Genomic DNA, 24,186 nt, shown 5'->3' with positions numbered 1-24,186 from the left:
ACTCTTAAGAACTTTATTACAATAAGAGCAATTAAGACAGTGTGGATATAAGGTGATTTCAATGGGATGATATCCCAAAAAAAACAAAATAAAAAGGTGAAAAAGAATGTTGCACTGGAAGAAGGAGGGAAGAGATTGAATAGTTAAATTATCTCACATAAAAGAGGCTTGAAAGAACCATTATAATGAAGAGGAAGCTAAAGGAGTGCTAGGCAAAGCTTAAATCTTACTCTCTTCAAAACTGGCTCAAATTGGGAATAAAATGCTCAGTTGGATACAGACATCTATCTTACTTTATAAGGAAGTAAAAAGGGATGGGGACAATGGAAAGAGGAGAGGAGACTGATAAAAGTGAGGGTATATTGGAGAAGGAGGTAACAGAAGTAAAATACTTGGGGGATAAGAGAGAGAAAGATATAAACAAAAGAAATAACATGGAGGGAAATACATAATTAATCATAACCATAAACATGAATGGGATGAACTCACCCATAAAAGAGAAGTGGACAGCAGAATGGATTAAAAACCAAAATCATACAATATATTGTTTCCAAGAACACATTTGAAGCAGAGAGATCCACACAGGATAAAGGAAAGGAATTAGAGCAGAATCTATTATACTTCCTGGGAAGCAAAGAAAGCAGGGGTAGCAATCACAACCTCAGACAAAATAAAAGCAGAAATAGATCTAATGAAAAGAGATAAAGAAGAAAACTATATCTTTCTGAAAGGTACCATAGACAATGAAGTCATATCAGTATTAAATATATATGCACCAAATGGTATAGTATATAATTTTTTTCAAGAAGAAATTGAATGAATTACAGAAGGAAATGGATAATAGAACTATACTAGTGGTGGACCTCAACTTTCCCCTCTCAGAACTAGATAAATTTTGGTTAGATAAATCTAACCAAAAAATAAACAAAGAAGTTAAGAACATGAATAAAATTCTGGAAAAAATTAGATATGATAGATCTCTGGAGAAAATTGAATGGAAATAGAAAGGAACATAACTTTTTCTCAGAAGTACATGACATCTACAGACAAATTGACCATGTTATTAGGACAAAACCCCCCTCACAACCAAATGCAGAAAAGCAGAAAAGTAAGTGTACCCTTTCTAGATCATGATGCAATAAAAATTGCATTCAATAATGGACAATGGAAAGAGAGATTAAAAATAATTGGAGATTAAACAATCCCATCTTGAAAAACAAGTGGGTGAAAGAACAAATCATAAAAACACTTGATAATTTCATTAAACAAAATGACACCTTATGTTATCACATACCAAATTTATAGGATGCAGCCATTTATAGGATACTTAGAAGAAAAATTATTTTTCTTTGCTTATATCAATAAAAGAGAGAAAAAAACACATCAATGAATTGGGCATGCAACCCCCCAAAAGTAAAAAAAAGAAAAATCCCCAAATAAAAGTCAAATTGGAAATCCTGAAAATCAAAGAAGAGACTAATAAAGTGGAAAACAAGAAACCTGTTGAAATAATAAACAAAACTAGAAGCTTATTTTTTATAAAAAGAAACAAAACAACTCAATAAAATGAAGTATTGGTTAATTTTATTTTTTTTTAAAAGAACAAATGAAGGGGGTGAATTCATCATCAATAAAGAGGAAATATAATTTTAGAACTTATTTTGCCCAATTATATGTCAACAAATTTGACAATCTAAATGACATGGATGAATATCTACAATAATAAAAATTACCCCAACTCTCAGAAGAACAAATAAAATACTTAAAATGCCCAGTCTTAGAAAAAGAAATTGAACATGCTATCAAAGAACTCCCTAAGAAAAAAATCTCCAGGACCAGATTGTTTCACAAATGAATTCTGCAAAACATTTAAAGAACAATCAATCCCAACATTATATAAACAATTTAGAAAAATAGCAAAGAGAGAGTTCTACAAAATTTCTTTTATGTCACTAATATTCTGCTGACACCCAAACCAGGAAGAATCAAAACAAAGAAAGAAAATTATAGACCAATTTCCCTAATGAATATTGATGCAAATATTTAAATAAAATACTAGTAAAAAGATAAAAACAATACATAACAAGTATCATATACTATGACCAGGTGGGATTTATACTAGGAGTATAAGACTGCTTCAATATTAGGAAAACTACCAATATAATTGACCACATCAATAACAAAACCAATGGAAATCATATGATTATTTCAATAGGTGAAGAAAAAATGGACAAAATTGACAAAATATAGCACCTATTCCTATTAAAAACACTAGAAATCATAGGAATAAAGGGAGCTTACCTTAAAAATGATAAGTACAAAGTATCTAAAATCATCAGCAAAAACTACCCAGTTTACCTGGGTAAAAGATAGAAACCTTCCCAATACAAACAATGAAGCAAGGATGCCATTTATCACCTCCATTATTTAATATTGTGCTAGAAATGTTAGCTATAGCATAGGAGAAGAAAAGGAAATCAAAGAAATTAGAATAGGCAATGAGGAAACAAAATGATCACTCTTTAAAGCAGTTAATTATCAAAACAATCTGGTACTGGCTAAGAAATAAAGTGGTAGATCAAATTAGGCACATCTTACATTATAGGAAATAAACCCCCAAATCTGAGCTTTTCGAGGCAAAACTCAGAAGCTGTCTGTTATAGAACCGCCAGAATAATCTGTTTTATTTCGATTAAGTCATACATGATTATAGCTGAAATAGTCCTCAGAAATAAGCCAGATTCTCCTTCTTAAACAGACCCTTTTAGGGTAACAGAAATAAAGATCTTTGAAAATTTTTAAGTGTCCTATAAATGGAGCTATTTATTATTATTATTATTGTTACAATTGTTGTTAGTTATAATAATATTAGCAGATACTATAGTTTCCCTTGTGGAAAGAACTCTCTGGTGTGGAAACTTCCTTCCCAGATAGAAATCTGCAGCTCATCTGTAATGTATAGCTTGAGTAGTTTGGGTGCATTGATCAGTTGGTCCATCACCTAAGACCACATCCAGTAGATCTCAGAGGAGGGATTTCAGCCCAGATTTTCTTGACTCCAAGGCCCACTATCCATTGACTCTGCCACATTAATTATCATCAATATCATTGTCATTGTTATCGTCATTATCACCAAATCATCACCACCACCACAATCATTTTGCTTGAGTCTTTGACAACCAAAGGATCTCTCCCTATACCAATGTCAATGTTCCTACTTGTGCCTTTGATGCCATTCCTGACAATCTCGAGAAGCTTTTTTCCTTTCAGCATCCTCTCTATCTCAGGACACTTGAATGGAAGTGAATTTATCAAACATTTCTTTGGTGGAGATTGGACATCATTAAGTAACTAAGCAGGGTTCAGATGACGTTGGAAGACAGGAAAAAAAAAATATAGTGACAGGGATACAAAGATAAACTTTACTGAGGACTGATTTTAAGTTAATTATTTCTTTGGAACTTTGGAACTTCGGCCTTTTACTTAAAAGAATCTTAAAGGAAGCCGGAGAGTCTATGGGGTGGGAGAATAGCATTCTGGGCATGGAGGTCAGCAGATGCAACACCAAAATTAGGAAATGGAAGGAGAACACTTTGGGTGGAACATAGACTCTGAAGGGGAGTGACATGAAATAAATGTGAAAATATAGGTTGGAGTTGGTCAGTGAAGTGCTTCAAATACCAAGGAGAAATTTAGATTTTATTCCGGTGGCATCAAGAAGCAACTGAAATTTTTGAGCAGGGAATTGACACAGCCACACCTGTTTGTTGGGATTATTTTACAATTGTGCAACAGATGAATTAGAGAAAGAAGGAGGAAGAGCCAAGCTAGGGAGTGATCGGAGATAAGCATCTCTCTGCCTTTTGTTCAGCTGCCTCAGAATCTAAGCCTTTCCCAGAATGTTGGAGTTCAGTATGTGGAATAATGATGATAACACTACTACTAATTATAACTGACATTTACATAGAGAATCAAAGTTTGCAAAAGGCTTTATAATCATTATCTCATTGGAATTCATAAGGAACTTGGGAAAGAGGGACTGATAAGAAAAATGAAAGTCAGAGAGAGCCAGTAACTTGCTCACAATGACACAGCTAACAAGGATCAGAAATGAGATCTGCAGCCCTGAAGTCAGGAGGACCTGAATTCAAATGTGACCTCAGACACTTAACACTTCCTAGTTGTGTGTCCCTGGGCAAGTCACTTAATTCCATTTACCTCAACAACAACAACAACAACAACAACAAAAAAAAAAAAAAAAAAAAAAAAAAAAAAAAAAAAAAAAAAAGAAAAAGAAAAAAAAAAGAAAGAAAGAAATGAGATCTGAACCCAAGACTTTTGACTTGTGCTTTTTGGAGGACCTAAATGCTTCAGTATGTTGGCCTGAGAACTTGTACTTTGGGAGTGTTTTCAAAACACACATTTTAGAGACAAGTGGAAATGAATGTTGCCCAAATGAGAACAGTTCTGCTCAACCTACCACTACAAATGGCTCCTTGACTGACTTGCCTTCTCAGGTTTAGGGTGAATTTGAAGTGATTGTGTAGGACTTGTTCATGTGATGGACAATTGAGTCCAACATCAGGGGATAAATGCTGGGCCAGAGTTGTTATGGCAACCATTTCCTTTGTTGCTTCCTCTCTTCCTCTTCCTGACCCCAGAATAGCATTTCTTCAGATGGATTTCCCTTTGGCAGGGCAGGGGATGGGACTATCCGTTAGAGAAGATCCCTAAGGACTCTCAGGGGTGTTAGCACTGCTTCACAAATGGATGGATAGATCATATAAGAAGCAGAAAAACAGCCTTATAGAGTCCATCAGGGTTCAAGGATGGGCTCATAGATGGACAATGGATGTTGAGGGGCTGAGGCTGCCTTGAACATGTCCCTAAACTCAGGCTGAACTCACCACCCAAGTCAGTTCAGGGGCGATGACAGGCCCCCCATTTCTGTCTTTCCTGATCTACAGGGAGAGCCAGAACTAAGAATATCGGTGGCTGGCACAAAGATCACAATTGCACCCAGGGGATGAGTCACGCTACCATGCTAACTCAATTCAGATGTGCAGAGCAGAGTAGAGCAAGGCAGGGAATGCACTCATTCACTTCTCAGCTCCATGCTAAACTTTTCATTTCACCCTCATAAAGATACTGCCTGTGCCCTGTGGAGTTAAGACCTCTGGGCAAAGTTCTGTAGTCCTGCCTACTTTGGCTTTCTTTCTAACTGCTTGGGGTTGTGTGTGAAGGCAGGTTCTCGGTCACTCAACACCACAGTGCCTGAGTGATTGTCAAAAGGAATTGCCTCCTTATTTTCATAAGTTTCCTTTAAGACAGAGCTCGCCTCATTCTAAGTGGTCCAGTGAATAGAATGACAGTCCCAAAATCAGGAGGACCTGAATTCAAATCTAGCCTCAGACTAGCATTGTGATCTTGGAAAAGTCACTAACTCAGTTTGCCCAGCCTTCATTCGTAAAATGAGCTGGAAAAAGAAATGGTCAACTACTCCAGTATTTTTGCCAAGAAAACCCCAAAAAGGGTCAGGAAGAGTTGGATATGACTGAAATAAATGAACAAGACTTATTTTTTCCAAGAAGCTTCTCTGACTTCTCAGATTCTAGGTATTTGAAAGTCTATGAAATTCAAAACATTTATTGCCTCTAGGACTAGAGGGAACCTCTTTGCCCCCTGAATACTCATCATTTTGATGTTTTCATGTATAGAGCAAGAGGTGCTTTTTCTGTGTCTTGGACCCTTTTGAAAGTTTAGCAAAGCCTGCAGACCCCCTCTAGAATCATGTTTTTATACATGGAATTACAAAGAAAACTAATTGTATTGAAATATAATTAATAAAATATATATAAAAAAAAAAAAAAAAACAACCCTGCATGGACCCCAGGTTAAGAACCTCTGACTTAGAGTCAATTTAAATTTTTTTTCTTTTTGGTACATCTTGAGAGTCAGTGTGATAGCATGGAAAGGACATTGAATGTGAGTTGGCAGGGAACTGGATTTGAACCTCTGACACAAGTTGTGAGACTGTGGGCCAGTCATTTTTCTTCTCAGTGTCCTCACCTGTAATGTTGTAAAGGAATTGTTGAGAAGTTCAAATGAGACAACACCCATAAATGTTTTGTAAGCCTTGAAGTGAGACAAGACTATTAGTTGAAATTAAGATAGCCCTTGTTAGACTGTAAATATCTTGAGGTGAGGAACTCCTTTTGTAATTTCTTTTTTTAATCTTCCCCATAGGTTAGAACAGAGTAGGCAGTTGTAGTTTGTGGAATGATTGTGGCAGTTTGCCTTTTCTGATATTGTTATTTTAATTTTTATGTGTGTATGAACACAAGCAATAAACATTTATTGAGTACCTACTGTGTGCCAGACACTGTCCAAGGTGTTGAGAATAGAAAATGGAAATAGTCTTTGTCCCCAGGAAGCTTTCATTCTCTCAGGGATTGTCAGATCAAGACAGATACAAGGTTCTTTTTTGGGGGAGGAATCGGTAGACGTTATGGTGATGAATGAATGAAGAAGGAAAAAGTATTTATTAAGTGCTTACTATGTATAAAGCTAAGTGCTAGGGATAGAAATAGAAATGTCTCCTCTCAGAGAACTCACACTAATTAGGGAAGATTCCACACATAGGAGAATTCAGCTACAAACTGGATAGAAGAGGGCAGAGATCATGAAAATGCAGCTACAAGGCTGGTGTTAAAGCCTAGAAGTCCTTAGGATGCATCTGGACCCCCATTAATGGGAAGGGGAGAATGGGTCAGGGAGGAAAGGAGATTCTGGGTTCTATCTGGCAGGGTTGGCAATGTCCTGTTTAATGTCCTGCCAGTAGGAAAAAAAGGTAAAACAGCATTGACAGGGAACTTAGGAATACTTTCTGGAGGTGGGGAGGGAGGTGGGGAGGTGGGCATCTACTCTGGTACCTATCTTCTGGATACTCTTAGATGGGATCTGGTATCAGCCTCTTTCTCTCTTTTTCTCTCTCTTTCTCTCCCCCCTCCCTCCCTCTTTCTTCCCCTCCTCTCTCCTTCTCTCTTTCCCTCTCTCTTCCCCCCTCCCCCGTGTCTCTCTGTCTCTCTCTGTTTCTCCCTCTCTCTCTCTCTTTTTCTCTGTCTCTATCTCTCTATGTCTCTCTCTTTCTCTGTCTCTGTATCTCTGTGTCTCTCTCTCTGTTTCTCTCTATATCTCTGTCTCTCTGTCTCTGTCTCCATCTCTGTGTCTCTGTCTCTGTCTTTGTCTCTCTGTCTCTGTCTCTTTCTGTCTGTGATGGGAAAATAGAAGCTTCCACTGGGCATCAGATATAGCTGGGGTTCTCCAGGTGCCCCCAGTGGGGGTCTGTTGGCAGCCCAGGGGGACACTTGCTGTGCCTGGGAATCGGGAAAGATCTTGTCTTTGTAAGATTTTGTGTAGTAGGTAGTGCTTTTAGCCAAGTCCTGCAAGGGTCCCTAGAATATCTCAGAGACAAGAAGTAAGTACTGACTATTTTTCTTTAGCGGGATTGTACAACCGGGAAAGCCAGGATTTGTGCTATAGAATTCTTTGTAGCATTCAAGGCTGGCAGCAGGGGGCAGGACCCCCAGAGGATATTACTGAATGAAAACTGCATAGAGGGAGATCTTTTCTTGATGAAATGACCTGTGAACAAGATGACAGAGGAAGAGATACATCTTGACAATAGATACTGCGAGCCCTGACATAACAATTACGAGTAATGCTCTGTATCAGTAACCATAATAGGCAGTCAAATCTAGGGGCTTTTTGGTAATTGCCTCCTTGAAGCCAGAAGACCAGACCTGAGAAAGAATGACTTAACACTTTGTGTTACTTTGCGGAGTCTCAGCTACCTCCAGAAAACATGCCCTTTGCCAAGAGGCAGAGTGCTAATGAAAGGCACCGTCTTACATGAGTCACTAGAGAGAAATGAAAATTGTGTCCAGGCTGGAAAAAAATTCATCTGAAAATGACACATCCATTCTAGCATGCATTTCCACCCTCCTCTGATCTGAGGAAAGAACTATCGCACACCCACACTCGTTCTCGCACACACTCACACACAGACAGCATGACAGGAAGAAAAAATTTATTTCTTGTCTCCAAGGCTGAAATAATGCACAAAGGAATGGACAAATTTGGACCTGTAGTTAGAGGTCTCTGTCTCTCAAAATTTCTCTTTCCCTCTCCTAATCCCCCTGCCTCTTCTCTCCCTCGCTCTCCCTCCCCCCTCTCTGTTTCACTGTCTCTGTCTCTCTGTCTTTGTCTCTGCTGTTTCTGTCTCTCTGTCTCTGTGCCTCTCTCTGTCTGTCTGTCTTTGTCTCTTCCTCTTTGTCTCTGCTGTTTCTGTCTCTCTGTCTCTGTCTGTCTTCGTCTCTCCCTCTTTGTCTCTGCTGCTTCTGTCTCTGTGCCTCTCTCTCTGTCTCTCTCTCCCTCTTTGTCTCTGCTGTTCTGTCTCTCTGTCTCTGTGCCTCTCTCTGTCTCTGTCTTTGTCTCTCCCTCTTTGTCTCTACTGTTTCTGTCTCTCTGTCTCTGTGTCTCTCTCTCTGTTTCTGTCTCTCCCTCTTTGTCTCTGCTGTTTCTGTCTCTCTGTCTCTGTGCCTCTCTCTGTCTGTCTGTCTGTCTTTGTCTCTCCCTCTTTGTCTCTGCTGTTTCTGTCTCTCTGTCTCTGTCTGTCTTTGTCTCTCCCTCTTTGTCTCTGCTGCTTCTGTCTCTGTGCCTCTCTCTCTGTCTCTGTCTGTCTTTGTCTCTCCCTCTTTGTTTCTGCTGTTTCTGTCTCTCTGTCTCTATGCCTCTCTTTAGCTCTTTCTCTTTCTCTCTCATCTCTCTTTTCTTCTCAATATTCCCATCAGTGTCTTTCTCTCTGCCTTTGTTTATCTCTTTCTCTCACTTCTCTTTAACCTTGTGATACTCTGGATGGTGAGTAATATTGTGAGGAGACAGTGCGGGGTATGCTGTAAAGAGAGAAAACTAAACTAGGTGTCATGGATTCTGGGATCTGGTCTGGCCCCTGCTGCCTTACTACCTTAGGCAAATCATTAAGCAGTAAGTCAATCACTGTTATTATTGAATCGTTTCAGGTGTGCCTCATTCTTTATGACCCCAATTGGGATTTTTTGGCACAGACACTGGAGAGGTTTGCCATTTACTTCTCCAGTTCATTTTACAGATGAGGAAACTGAGGCAAACAGGATTAAGTGACTTGCCCAGAGTCATCCAGCTAATAAATCTGAGGCTGGATTTGAATTCATCTTTCTGACTCCAGGCCCAGCACTCTATTCCCTGTGCTACTTAGCTTTTATTAACCACTTGCTATGTACCAGGAGTCAGAGATCCAAAGACAAAAAATGAAACAATCTTTATCCTCAAGAGACTTACATTCTATAAGGAAGACAACATGCACATGAATAATTATATGCAAAACACACAGAGAAATAAATACAATACAGTGTGTGTGTGTGTGTCTGTGTGTGGACACTACCTGCTGGAGAAAGGGCAAGAATCAGGAAAGGCTTTACATGTAAGATTTCATTTGAGCAGAGTTTGGAAGAAACTATAGAATACTAAGAGAAGAGATGAAATGAGACGATGTTCCACTAATGAGAGACAAGTCAGTGCAAAAGTGCAAAGATGGGAGATTTAATGTCAGGCCAGTTTTTCTGGAAGTGATGTAATATAGAATAAGGTTGGAATAAAAATTCAGGACTAGGCTATAAGGTCTTGAAAAAGCCAAAGAGAAGATTTTTATCTTAAATCAATGAACACCACTGGAGTTTATTGAGTAGGGAAATGACATTTTAGGAAAATCACTTGGGTAGTTACAATGGGTTGGTAAGGGGATCAACTTGAGGTAGGGAGATCAATTAAGAAGCTTTAGCAGTAGTCCAGGTGAAATAGGATGACAATCTGTACTTGGGGTGGGGGGGTCTGTGTGAAAAGAGAGAAGAGGGGTTTGTTGCAGTCATTGCAGGGATGGATCGATATATAAAATGAAGGCCAGTGTGACATCAGTGATAATGCCATTGATGGGAGGATGATTTCTCTATGGAAATAGAGAAGTATAAGGGGAGAAAAGTTTTGAGGGAAAGATCATGTTGAGTTTAGGATAATATTGAATTTGATTTTTCTATAGAAAATCAAGTTTGAAATATCTAAGGAAGAGTAAATGATGTGAGACTGAAGTTCAGGAAAGAGATTAGATAAAGATTTGGGATTTATTTAGAATGAGATGATAATTACTCATAGGAACTAGTGTGGTCAGCAAGTGAATGTAGAGAGAGACTAAGAGAGGACTCAGGATGGAATTCTGGGATATATCCATATTTAAGAGGATTGCTATGGAAATAGAAAGAGAAGGAATGGTCATGTTGGGGTGAAGGACACCCTCCAAATGGAGTTCAAGAGAAACCTAAAATGTTGGGGTTTTCATGAACCTAAAATATTGGGGTTCCCGTGATCCTAAAAGGTTGTGGTTTCAGACTGTTGTCCGAGGTGCCTCAAAAGAATATGCAGGCTCAGACCTATCTCCAAGTAAAGGGACAAAGTTTAATATAATTTTAACACCAATTAAAGTGGGCTAAATTCCAAAAAAGTGATAGTAAAGAGCAAGGAGCAACAGGTAAATTTATAGGGAAAAGTGAGAAAAGCCAGGTGTGTCTGTGAGATATCTGTCTGAATGCTCACAATACAGTAATGGATTAATACTTCTAGTCTAGATGCTAGGTACTTATTTGCTAGCAGCCTTTCATCAAAGGCTGTAATGATTTTTTTCTAAAAAAGAAAAAAGAAAGAAAGGAAGAAAGAAAAAAGAAAGAAATAATCCTCTTCAAAACTATGGTGCCATGTTTTTTAAAAAAATGGATGTTGTGAACATGGTATTTTTTCTTTTCTTATTTTATACTTAAGTTTAAAATAAAATAAAATAAAAAAGACAACAAAAATGAAGCTGAAAATTATTAGACTTAGGGACAAAAGATTATAACACTGTAAAAATGGAAAACAATTTCATTCCATTATTTTATTTATCTAGGTTAAAAAACCCTGCTTAAAATATATTTCAAAATCAAAATACACAATCAATTAATAAACTGTTAGAAGTAAAAGGAAACTTAGAGATAATTTACTTCAGTCTCTCCACTTCCTGTCTTTCCTCTTTATAATCTATACTCCTGATACCTGTCCAAAAAAGGTTTCTAAAATATGAAAATGTCACCTGATTGCTTAGGATCACACCTTAGCTTGCCATTTAAAACCCTCACAAATTTGCTCTAGTTTTTCCAAATTTATCTCAGATTACTTCATTTACTGACCTACTTAATATTCTCAGAACTCAGTATGTAATTTCTGGCCTCTCTGCCTTTTCAAGGATTGTCTGGTATTTGGAATGAACTTCCTTCTTATTTCTTAAGAATTCTTGTGTAAGGGTGTGGTGTTCATCAAACAAATCACTGAAATTAAGAGATAACATGCTTCTTTGGAACCATGCCCAAAGGGCTATAAAAGTGTGCATGCTCTTTGATCCAGCATGGTCATTACTGGGTCTGTATCTCAAAGAGATTATAAAAGAGGGAAAAGGACCCATATATACAAAAAATATTTGTAGCAACTCCCTGTGGTGGCATGGAATTGGAAATTGAGTGGATGTCCATCAACCAGGGAATCGCTAAATAAGTTATCATATATGAATGTAATGGAATGTTACTGTTCTATAAGAAATGTTTTCAGAAAAACTTGAAAGATTTACATGAAATGATACTGAGTAAAGTGTGCAGAACCAGGAGAGCATTTTATGTATTAACAGAAAAATGATGTGATGATCAGCTATGATAGACTTAACTCTTCTCAGCAAGAGTTCCCAGACAATTCCAATAGACTTGGGATGGAAAGTGTGTCCTGAGAGGGAACAATGGAGACTGAATGCAGATCAAAGCACCTTTCCACCTTTTTTTTGTTTGATTTTTTTCTTTCATTTTTCCCTTTTTGTTCTGATTTTTCTTTCACAATATGACTAATATGAAAATATATTACATGTATAACAGATATTTAGTCACAATATGATTAATATGAAAATATATTACATGTATAACCTATATTCAGATTGCTTGCTGTCTCAGGGAAGAGGGAGAAAAAGTTGAAACTCAGAAACTTACAAAACTATTTATACATGTAATTTGAAAAAAGTACTATTGAGAAGAAAGTTTGAAAAAGTGTAGGGAAATGAGGGAGGGAGAGAGAGAGAGAGAGAGAGAGAGAGAGAGAGAGAGAGAGAGAGAGAGAGAGAGAGAGAGAAAACATGCTCTGGTATTTTTAGGAGGGAAGAATAAACCACAATCAACTTCTCAGAATTTGGATCAAAGCTTCTTAAATTATGAGTCACAACCCCATATCGGATCACATAACTGAATATGGGGATTAAGAAAAATTTGGTAATGGTAAAAAGTGTCAAATATTTCACTAAGATTTAATTATTATATATAAATATGCGCATATATCTTATTAATGTGTAAATTTCCTTTGGTCTTTAGTAAATGGTAAAATTATATGTATCCCAAAGAATTGTTTTAAAATAAATTTCTTTGCAATTTATTATCAGCAAATGTTTGATTTGTATACCTATTTTATATGCCTATAGATCCTAAATTTCCTCAGGTAAAAATGGGTCCTGAGTGGAAAAAGTTTAAGCCCTACCTTAGATAAGTGTGAAAAGATCTTCCTGTAGCGATCTGCCAGGAGGAGTATTCAAACTGAAAGAGGAAACTGGGTCACACCCAGCAGGTGTTCTATCAAATAGCAGACCTGTGCAAAACCAGGAAATGGAGATTCAGAAGCAAGAAGAAAGTGAGATTCCTGCTCTCTCTCATCTCTTACCTGGTAAGTGGCAAATCTCAGAGTTCCCAGTCTTCCAGAGCATAGCTTAGGCCCATATTTCTTCATTCAAAAGGGAAAGAACAAATATACAGAAGAAACAGACACCATGTTGCTGTGACCAGATGTTGGATCCAAGATTCAAGATCTCTTTCCCCTCTCCCTCTAGTGAAACCCCAGGAAAGATAACCCAAATTATTGTCAGTACCTTTTGTAAGCATCTCAGTTCTGGCTCCCAAGCCAGTCAAAAGGTTCCGTTTCTTCATGTGTTAAGCAGACTGGAAATAAAACTTCCTCATGCTCTGAACTCCACAGGAAAATTGCATCAGCTTAGTATACTCATAAGGAAGGGTTCACTGGTTCATTGGCTAGTGCCTCCCATTACATTACCTTCCTTCAAGGTAATAGTAATAATGATAATTATAACTGATATATCTCTTTAAAGTTTGCAAAACACTTTACATATGTTATTTCATTTGATGTTCACAACAACCCTGGGAGGTAGGTGCTATTATTATCCCCATTTTGCAAATGTGGAAACTGAGGCAGACAGATAGTATAATTTGCCAGGGCAATTTCTTAGGCTGGATTTGAAATCAGTTTTTCCTAATCCCTTTCTTGAATATAAGGTCTTTTTTCCACTTTGTTTTTGTATCCCTGGTATGGATACCATGTCTCTCTCACACATAGTAGGTACTCAATAAATGCTTATTGGTTTGGATTAGTTCCTTAACGCATAGGTGCTAAAAGTTGGGGCTCCAAGACTGGGGCAGAAGGAAAGTGGGGTGGTTTATTTCTGTTTGCCAAATACTTTTGCAAAATCTTAAGAGTTTTTAGTCATGTGTCTTGAGTACTCATTGGGCAATTTGGCCTCACATCTAGAGAATGTTAAAATATCTTTGCAAAGATCAGTGTACACTTTAAAAAGAAAATATTAATGGCAATTTCTGTTACTTTGATGATTTTAATATGAAATTTAATAGGTGTGACTTTGGGCAAATCATTTAAACTCTCAGTACTTATCCTATTCCCTCGCACTAAGATTCTAAGGTATGAAGAAGATGCTAACTTTTTTTGGCACAGGAAGTTTCCTCATTCAGGAGTATTCTGCCTACTGATGACAGTACAGGGACTTTCTTAACTTTTTTTTTTTTTAAGCCAACACATTTTGGGATCTGTTTTTGCTTACTGGATTTAATCCATTTTATGGATTCATTGAAGTATATATTGGTTTCCAAGTCATAATTAAGCTTTTCTACTTGTGATAAATTACTGATTCTAAATTTGCAAATGGGCTAGTTTCCCAGAAGTGGGTTATAGCTACCTACGTCAGTATATAACATCTGGCTTTTTTGGTGGGGTCTGGATAACATTCATTTTATCATGAAAGGAGAAGAAATAGGAGATGGACACATTATTGTGCTGGCCCTTGTTATTTTCCCAATCCAACTAAGCTCCATTCTGAAAAGAAAGACCCTCAGGCATATTCTCTGGATGTCTGCTTGGGATTTCAGCTCTGTGTCAATGTTAAATCCATAGTTATATTCAATTTTTGGTTTCAATTGCAAGAGTTGCACTGTTTTATACTTGGTTCTAATTTGCTTTTATTTATCTTCACTCATGAATTTAAATAAGATAACACTCCATGGCAAGAACCCTCAAAGTTCTCTGCTGGCAGAATTCTACTTTAAAGACACCCAGGATTAGAAGATCATAGAATTATTAATCAAAGCCAATCTAGACCAACTCCCTTATATTATAGATGAGGAAACTGAGACCCAGGGAAGTGAAAGGATTTATCCAAAATCACACTTACAGAGAGTATACTGATAAATATGTAACAACCAGCTCTCTGGAAAAACAACAACAAATGTACCCCACAACAAACTCTTATGTTTAATTTGCTTTATCAACAGTTTCTCCATCACTTTCTTAAGTTCAAGCAATCAACAAAATAAATCAAGCTCTAATTAGTGTAATTTACAAAATGTAATAATCAGCTTAAGGACTGGCTGCAGCACAACCTGCGGACAGCTTATTAGGTACATCTAAGAGCTCTGATTCCAGGACCAGTACTTTTTCTATAATAGCACATCAATGATGATCTTTGGGGAGGAGGTATAAAGCCCAGTGACTAAAGAGATACTGGCCACATGAAACCCTCAAATACTAAAACATCAAGAGAAACTTGGAGAATCGCCATCATACACTGAGTACCACCAATATCCCATTTAGGAAAGAATATAAGACCACAGGAAAATCATGGTTTCTGATCTTGAAAAGGACTCTGATGGTTAAAAAAAAAACAACAAAACAAAACAGCTCCTATGCTACTAACATGCCCTGCTCCCCCTATCTATGCATCTATTTGTCTATCTGTGAATCTATATCTACCTATTATCTATCTATCTATCTATCTGTATTCATCTGTCTTTCCATCTGTCTATCTGTGAATCTATCTCTTCTCTCTTATCTTTCCATTTTCATCTGTCTATCTGTGAATCTGTCTATCTATCTATCCATCTATTTATGTATCCATCTACGTGTCTATCTGTGAATCTATCTATATCTGCCTATCAATCAATCAATCTATCTATCCATCTATTTATGTATCCATCTATGTGTCTATCTATGAATCTATCTATATCTGCCTATCCTCTATCTATCTATCTATCTGTCTGTCTGTCTTTCTATCTATTTATCTACCTACCTATCTATATTCATCTATCTTTCCATCTGTGTCTATCTGTGAATCTATCTCTTCTATCTTATCTTTCCATATTCATCTGTTTGTCTATCTGTGAATCTATCTATCTATCCATCTATTTATGTATCCATCTATGTGTCTATCTGTGAATCTATCTATATCTACCTATCATCTATCTATCTATCTATCTATCTATCTGTATTCCTCTATCTTTCCATCTGTGTCTATCTATGAATTTATCTCTTCTATCTTATCTTTCCATATTCATCTATGTTTCTATCTGTGAATCTGTCTATCTCTTCTTTGGTTTCCTCCTCTCATTTTTTTTTTTTTTTTTTAGGTTATGGACTCCTAGAGGGAAATAAGCTCACCTTTCACTGAATTGTAGAGCATCAAATCTTGAACAGACTTTAGACATGGTTTAGGTCAGAGGTTTTTAATCTCTGTTTGTGTCCTGACCCCCTTGGGCATCTGGTAAAACCTAGGGACTCCTTCTCAGAATAATGATTTTAAATACATACAATTTAATAAAAAGGATTCCTAAACAGAACAAATTCACAGAGTCCAAAGCACCTACTATGTGCTAGGCATTGTGTTGAATTCTGGGAATACAAAAAAAAGCCAAAATAACAAAAATGACCCCAAATCACAACTCTGCTCTCACATTCCCATAGTCCATGCTCTCTTTTCTCACTCTCTAATGGGGGAAGACAACATGCAAACAAGATATAGACACAAGAAGTTAGGGAGAATCACTAGAAAGAGGCACTGGTCTTAAAGAGAATGAGAAAAAAAGCTTCTTGGCAAAGGAGGGAATTAGTTGAGACGTGAAGTACTTCAAGTTAAGCCTCCCAATACAGTGCAATCCTCTCATTTTATAAGGAGGGAAGAAGCCTGGGAGTAAATGAATGATTTTTTTCCAGAATCACGCACGGTGAGTTCCTAATTAGCCAGGTTGTATATGAATTCAGGTCCCTGATTTGCCTTCCATTTTGTTCTATGGCTCATGTCCCTTGTATGTAACCCAAAAGACCGCTTAATGAATATGATGTGATGGCAGTCTTCTCTACACAAGTGATCTCTGCCTTTGGACTCAGAGAGGATGAGTGTAGCTTTCTGGAGTTCTGTGCTTTGAGGGCTGATTCTTTCTTAGACTGAATCTGTGATTTCAGCGATACAGGGAACTTCCAGTAAGGAAACTCCCTCTACCAATGTATATGGACAGTTGTTTTGCAATTTATCATCTTGGAGAGATGAGTAGGGTGCTGGGAGTTAGGTGGATTCCTCAGAGTCACAGAGCCAGCAGGTGTCAGAAGACAAACTTGAACCCAAGACCTTCTGAGTATGAGGCCAGTTTTCTATAAAACATGTTGGGTCACCATTCTAGGTGAATGTTAACCACTTGCAATCACACACACTTAGACTGATGACAGTCAGTAGTCACTGGTGAAATCGCCCCATAATTAGCTTCTTCATTAGCTGTGCCAATCTACATCTTAATTAGCCTTAATGGAGATAATAACGAATCCCAATGTTTGACTCTCGTTACCATAGCATAGAAAGGATAGAAGGCCTGCAGGACTAAATGTGATGCCAGCATAATGAGGGAGCCTGGCAAGGGATCCAGTAGGGAATTTTGTTTCTGGCAGTTAAAGGAGAGACACAGGTCCTGACATTTAGCTCCCTGGAATTGCTGCTTGTCCATCTCAAGAAAGATCTTTTTTTATTCTATCCTTTGATCAAAACAGCCTAGAGTACAAGGCCAGAAATCTATTCAGTCTAAGGAATAGCATATACTAGCGGAGCCAGGACTTGGCCTAAAATACCCCTACAAAAAGATACCCACCTCATTAAAGATTTTTCAGACCACATCAACCTGCAGTGTTACAGTTGGGATGATAGGTTAGATTTTTTTCTTAAGGAACATGACTTCAACTCAAGTCACTCTGACTCCCATTGATTGCCCGACAGTAGGTCACAGGTCAAACCCCAATTAGTCACTGTTTGGGCCCAAATAGACCCAGAGTGAGGGTAAATAACATTTGTTTTTATTTTGGTCAGAAATCCCTCTCAGGTTGGATTTTTTTTTTTTTTTTTTTGACTAGGTAAAAGAGGCCATTCTTTGTCTCGATTCTTACTTAGTCTTAACCACTGAATGAGTATCACCACAGTCAAGCAAGACTTGATAAAACTCCTTAACTTAAAAAGGCCAAGGTCTCCCACCCACTGCATTCTGGGCCATTTCATCCTGATCTACATCTTGCCACTGGATTCAGATGGCCCTGGAGGAGAAAGTGGGGCTGTTGACAGCCTGTTCCTATTTAAATCCAATTCACTCACATATCATAACATCACTTCCTTTATGTCATTGTTCTCTTTGAGAACAAGGGGCAAAGAACAACAGAGTTGGATGACACTTTGGGTATTATTCAGCTTAATCTCCTTGTTTTAAGAATTAAGATAAGGATAATAAGTAAAATTCTACAGTGAGTTAGTGGCAATATCCAAGAGGTCATCTCACCATCAGTGCAAATAAACACTTAAACATTCTAGAATCAAGGACATCTGAGTTTGAATCTTGCCTCAAACATTTACTAGCTTTGTAACCTGGGCAAGCTACTTAACCTTTATTTCCTTAATTTGCCCATCTGAAAACTAGAAACAATAAAAGCACCTATCCCATGTGTCATTTGTTAGCATCAAAAGATTGAACACATATATGGCATTTCCCAAATCTTAAGGACCATACAAATGCTAGCTATCATTAAAAGCTTACTGTACTATATAATATATAATATACTATATAACATATAGTATATTCTGCCTATAGTATATATCTATTCTACTTATTCTTAACTAGGTAGTAGGGAAAATACAAAGATAAGCCATTGTCCTTGTCCTCAAGATGCTAACTAGTCCAACAGGGTGATAATGGCAAGAGTGAAAGCTATAATACAAGAGATTATATTAGAAAGCTTAAAAACCTTAAAAATGAAGTGTGAGATAAAGTCTGAAGGAGATGATCAATGCTGAGTTTTGGAGAAAATCACAGAGAAGGTCCTGATTAGGAACATGGGAGATCAGTTGGAGTCACAGTCAAAAATAACATATCCAGAAGGAGAAAAGGAATTTCAAAGTGCTGTGTTTGGTCTCATGGCTTTGGGTTAAAGCACATATCTGGGTTTGGGATTTTGAGAAGATTGATATTCAGGAAATGATACAATCAGGAGCTCTATTGTTATGTAAAGCAGCAAGCAGACAAACCAACCATATATACATTGATATAAAAAGGCAGGTTTGTCTTACATGCAAGAAACTTACTCCACCTGAAGGGGCAGGAGATGTGATGAAGAGGAATATGTTCAAATTTGGAGTTCAGGTGGCAATATTATATATTCTAAGAAAGATCTAAGTTGGATCAGATAATTGGTGGCAGATGTAGGAGGGGGCATTCCTAATCAGTCCCAGATGTGGTGGAAAAGTTCTTGGGGTGGGTGTCCCTTATTGATATACCAGGCTTGGGTAAAGCTTGAGGAGGGGAGGTTTCTTTATTGGGACCACAAGCTGGTAAGACGAGCTAATGTTAACTAAGGCAACAGAAGGAAGATGATTTGAGGCCCCTGTGGCAGTTCAAAAATTCATCTAATAAAAAAAGCTGCAAACCTTAGCTGCCTACATAGAATTAGCAGTGGAAAAGTACAAGCTGGCTGTTTGGCCTCTACGCTTCTCGGAGCACCAGGAAAACTTAACCTAAGTGGCTCTGTATTGGAATTTTCTCATTACAAATATAACATCAAGCAATGCCCATAACAAACAATAATACTGAATAATCATCATAATATCAAAAATAGAGAGTTCACTATCACAAGGGGAGACCGATTCACAAAATGGCCAAGTTGAGACTGAAACTCATTCTAGATTCCACTTCTACTGTACCTCAGTTACTTCTCCCAAAGGTAAGTCTTCATTGTGATTCTCCATTTCATATTCTCTTGAAAATGTTCACTCAATCAATCAACATTCATTTATTAAGCACCTTGTATGTTTCTGCATATTGCCCACATGCAAACAGAATAAAAATCAGTTCTTATCATTCAATCAATGAATCAGTCAATGAGGCAACTAGATGGCATAGTGGATAGAGCACCAGCCCTGAAGTCAGGAGGACCTAAGTTTAAATCCAACCTCACACACTTAACACTTCTTAACTGTAGGCCTCTGGGCAAGTCACTCAACCCCAACTGCCTAGCCTCCCAAAACTCTTAAAAATAAAATAATAAAAATTAATCTGTCAATAAGCATCTATTACATGCTTACTACGTGATGATCATCATACTAAGCACCAAGCATTAAAAGAAAAATAGCCTCTGTCCTTCAAGAAGTTTTACTTTCTAATGGGGGAAGACAATGTACCCCAAAATATGTACATAGAAAATACAGGGTAAATACAAGGCAACCTCAGAAGTAAGGCTACCAGCAGTTGGGGAGTAAGACCTCCTTCAGAAAGGAGCATTTGAGTAAAGTTTGGAAGAAGTCTGGGGTAACTAGAAAGATTACTAGGGTTGTACCCTTACTATGAGAGGAAAGCTCAGGAGAAGTGGAGGTTTGGAAGGGAAGGAGATCATTCTTCAGTTCTGGATATGTGAAGTTTGAGATGCCTATGGAGTATCCGATTTGAAATGCCCAATAGGCAATTGGTCATGTGAATCTGGAAGGAGACTCCAGCTTAAGGTAGCTAAATGGTTCAGCAGTGGAGTAAGTGGAATAAGGAAGACCTAAGCAAATCCATACAGATACTTAATAGCTATGTGGCCCCAGGGAAGACACTTAAACTTAATTTCCTTACATATAAAATGGAGTTTATAATAACACCTATCTCACAATATTTGTGTGAAGATAAAATAAAGACATTTGTAAAGTGCTTTGTAAACCTTAAAGTACTATACTTGTGGTTATTATACAAACCATAAATCTGGGAGCTTCCGTTCTGCTTACTGATTTAACTTATATGCTGTTGTAAATACCAGATAATTTGAGGAAGAGATAATCCTAACTAGAGAAATCAGGAAAGACTCCACAAAGTAGGTATAGCCAAAATGATCCTTTAAGTTAAGGATTCTAGCAGGTGAAAATGAGATGGGGTTGCATTCTGAGTGTAATATTAAGCACTACCATGGAGTAGGAGGTTGGTGCTTTCAGAACTTCCCCTTCCATTCCACTTTAGCCATTGCTCCCAAGATCAGGGGAACCATGGTCCTGTGGCTCATTCTTTGAGGGGAAATCTAAGGGAGCCCCAAGTTCAAATGTTAGGGTTTTACTTTGGTGTTATTTGAATTATTCCTAAAATAAAATAAAATAAAATAAACAGTGAGCTTTTTTTATAGTGGCAAAGACTCGTAATCTGAAGGGAGAGTCATGAATGGAGGAAATGGCCGAACAAATTATGGTATATGATTGTAATGGAATAGTATTATGTTAAAAGAAATGATGAGTAGGATGGTTTCAGAAAAAGCTGGGAAAACTTATATGAACTGATGCTGAATGAAATGAGCGGAACCAGGAGAACATTGTACACTGTAACAACATTGTGTGATGATCAATTGTGAAAGACTTAATTCTTCTCAATAATACAAAGATCTATGACAATTCCAAAAAACTCATGATTGAAATTGCTATTGAGTAAAGTGAACAGCACAGGAGAACTTTGTATACAGTAACAGCAATATTACAAGGGTGATCAACTGTGAAAGATTTAACTCTTCTGGGCAATATAATCATTCAAGAAAATTCTGATCGTCCTCCCTGAGGTGGTAAGCAGAGATAGGTTATACATGTGCAATTAAATCCATATTAGTAATTTTGTATGAGAAGACTCAAATGAAAGAAATAAAAAAGCATGCTTCAGTCTTTATTCAAATAGTATCAATTCTTTCTCTGGAGACAGTATGTTTCAGTATGAATCCTTTGGGATTGTCTTGAGTCATTGTATTGCTGAAACAATCCTTCATCCAAAAGTATTGCAGTTAAGATAGGAAAGACATGTGCGTCTATGTAGAGTGTATACATGTGCATGTGCATGTATGTCTATATCTATATATGTAAACATAAATATATCTTTTCTTTAAAAAAAAAAGATAATGCTGAATGACATGACCAGTCACCTCCAGAGAAAGAATTGATGGAATCTAAATGCAGATTGAAGCATATCTTTTAAGCTTTCTTTATTATTTTTTTTCTGTGTTCTCTTTTGCAACATGACCAATATGGAAATGTTTTGTCTGACTTCACATGTATAATCTATATCAAATTGTTTTCCTTCTTATGACAGGAAGTAAGTTTTGGAACTCCAAACAATTCTAAAAAATGTTTAAAATTGTTCTTACATGTAATTGAAAAAGAAAGAAAAAATTAAAATTCCTAGTAAGAGAAAAGAAAAATTCTAATAAATTGTGATTCACTAGTCTCTAGGGAGGTCTTAAATTCACATGCTAAAATTGTGGGGTTTTAGTGTAGAGAATTTGTGAAATACAAAACTCCTTGTGGCTGACCCTCTATATATTTTCTGATCTCAAGTCATGGCAAGTTCATAGGTAATGGAAACAAACATATATGAAAAGAGAATTAGATTAATAAAATACCATCAGTAGCAGTGAAGCAAAGGAGTTGGTGATTTTTTTTTTTTCAAATGGAGGCAGAAGACAGAAAAAGAGAAAAATATTTCTTGACTGTTGAAGCTGAGGAGTTGGGGTGAAATTCCCTACTAGTTAACACCTTCCTCCAATCTGAACTCTGAAGTTCCACTTGCTTCCTGTGGATGATGATTCTGTCTGCCTCAGTGGGTGTCTGGCTTGTTTTCTACTTCATTAAACAGTCTCTGCCCTGTTTCTTTGACTCACCTTCCTCCCTCCTATGAGGCTTCCTGGCTGGAGATTTTTTATCTTACTCCTTTTACTCGGTGCCCCCAAACTTCCTGTCTAGGCAGGGTCTCACCTCCTCTCCATCAAATTGAAGCAGTTGCTTTTCCCCACGGAGCTAGATCTTAGGTTTGTGGAAATTTGTAACAGGATCTACACAAAGCCTGGAGTGGAGGGAAAGGGACATGGAGACAGGGGATGGAATGGGTAAGTTTGGGAACCAGGATGCAGGCTGATTTGTCTGGGAAAGTCAGAGAAATGAATGTTTCTCTGGATCCATAAGCTCTATGAAATAATAATATCAACACTCTGAACTCACAACAAAACTATTTTTTTTGGGGGGGGAATTTGGAGAACTACTGATAATTCAGCCTGATTTTCTGTTCCCTATACTGGAGCCTGGGGAAACTTTTTGTCATAAAAATATAAAAAAGATTCAGATTTGGAAGGTAATGTTAAAGATCATCTAATCTAGTGCCTTCATTTTACAAAGGGAGAAGCTGAAATTAAACAGATGAAGGGACTGTTCCACAGACAGTAGGTGATAAAGCCAAGATTTGAATCCAGGTTCCCTGAAGACACGATGAGGCCATACTTTACATTATACCAAACTGCCTAGCTCTAGAGTTTTACAGTGTGAGTGATGAAAGCTTTGTGTTTCCCTTATAGCTCCCCTAGGCAAATGATATCATCTCTTTGTATCTACCTATCTCTCTTTTTCTGTGTGTGTCTTTCTATTAGAAAAAAACTATCGAAGATAAGAATGTCAATTCACCAACTTCAACATTCTCCAAAAGCATAAATTCCAACTGTGCTCCAACACACCCAGCCATTCCCTGTATATTTCATCAGCACCATCACTGGTTTTCCTATTTCTAGTTTTTTCTCACTCCAACCCATTCTTCAGAGTGGGGCAAAAGTAATTTTCCTATAATGTTTTGCTTGGCGCAGTCCAATATTAAGTTCAAAATTTTTAACCATCCATTTGAGGCTTATCCAATCTCTCCAACACTGTGACATTCTATTCCCCTACATAAATCAGTCAATCTATTTATCAAGTGCCTACTATGTGTGAGGCTCTAGGATACAAAGAAAAATTCAGATGTTCTGATTGACCCATTATTCAGACAATTTTGGTTTTCATTCGTATGGTTTTTTTTTTCCTATAAATGTTTCACCATCCTTTTCAGAGCCCAATTGATATATCTCCTCCTCTAGGAAATCATAACTGACAACTCCAGGCCATGTGATCTGTTTTCATCCTCTGACCTTCTATGGAAGGTCTTTGACACTTAGCATGCACTGCCTTGTATACCTCACTTGCATCTCAACTTTCTGTGAACTTCAATTTCTGTTTGTTTGCTGTATTGCCAACATGGAAAATCTCTGCCCATTGGTAAATGCCTTCCTTGAGGCCATCATTTTGGGAAGGACTTTAACCACACTTCACCTCAGTCTCACCATGACTTTCTGTGGGCTCCAGCTCCTCCTCCTTGTCTGTCATGTTTCCCTCAGCTAGATACCTTTCTTTTCCCCACCATTTTTCTAGTCCTTATATTTGTTATCTTTTCCCATTGGAAGTTAAGTTCCTTGAGGGCAGAATTTAGCACCTGGTATACATAGTAAATGCTGGATGAATACCCTATCTATGTATTTTTCTTTCTTTTTCTTTTCTTTTCTTTTCGCTGAGGCAATTGGGGT

At 37.4% G+C, this 24,186-nt stretch overlaps 1 protein-coding gene across 4 annotated transcripts in view; it reads right to left on the bottom strand.

Moving 5' to 3' along the window:
- HRH1 (histamine receptor H1) overlaps positions 1 to 24,186 on the bottom strand; it is a 137,923-nt gene that overhangs the window by 38,004 nt on the left and 75,733 nt on the right. For 2 of the 4 annotated variants that reach the window (XM_031955233.1, XM_031955240.1), the window contains one exon: positions 12,688 to 12,795. The exons of the other annotated variants lie outside the window; for them this stretch is intronic. The gene's annotated coding sequence lies outside the window, so the exon portion shown is untranslated. The remainder of the gene's footprint in view (positions 1 to 12,687; positions 12,796 to 24,186) is intronic. 4 annotated transcript variants of the gene reach the window in all.

This window comes from Sarcophilus harrisii, chromosome 1, assembly GCF_902635505.1.
Source record: "Sarcophilus harrisii chromosome 1, mSarHar1.11, whole genome shotgun sequence".
NCBI classification, from domain to species: domain Eukaryota; kingdom Metazoa; phylum Chordata; class Mammalia; order Dasyuromorphia; family Dasyuridae; genus Sarcophilus; species Sarcophilus harrisii.
The sequence above is the reverse complement of the archived record's forward strand: the minus strand, read 5'-3'. Positions and strand labels throughout refer to the sequence as shown.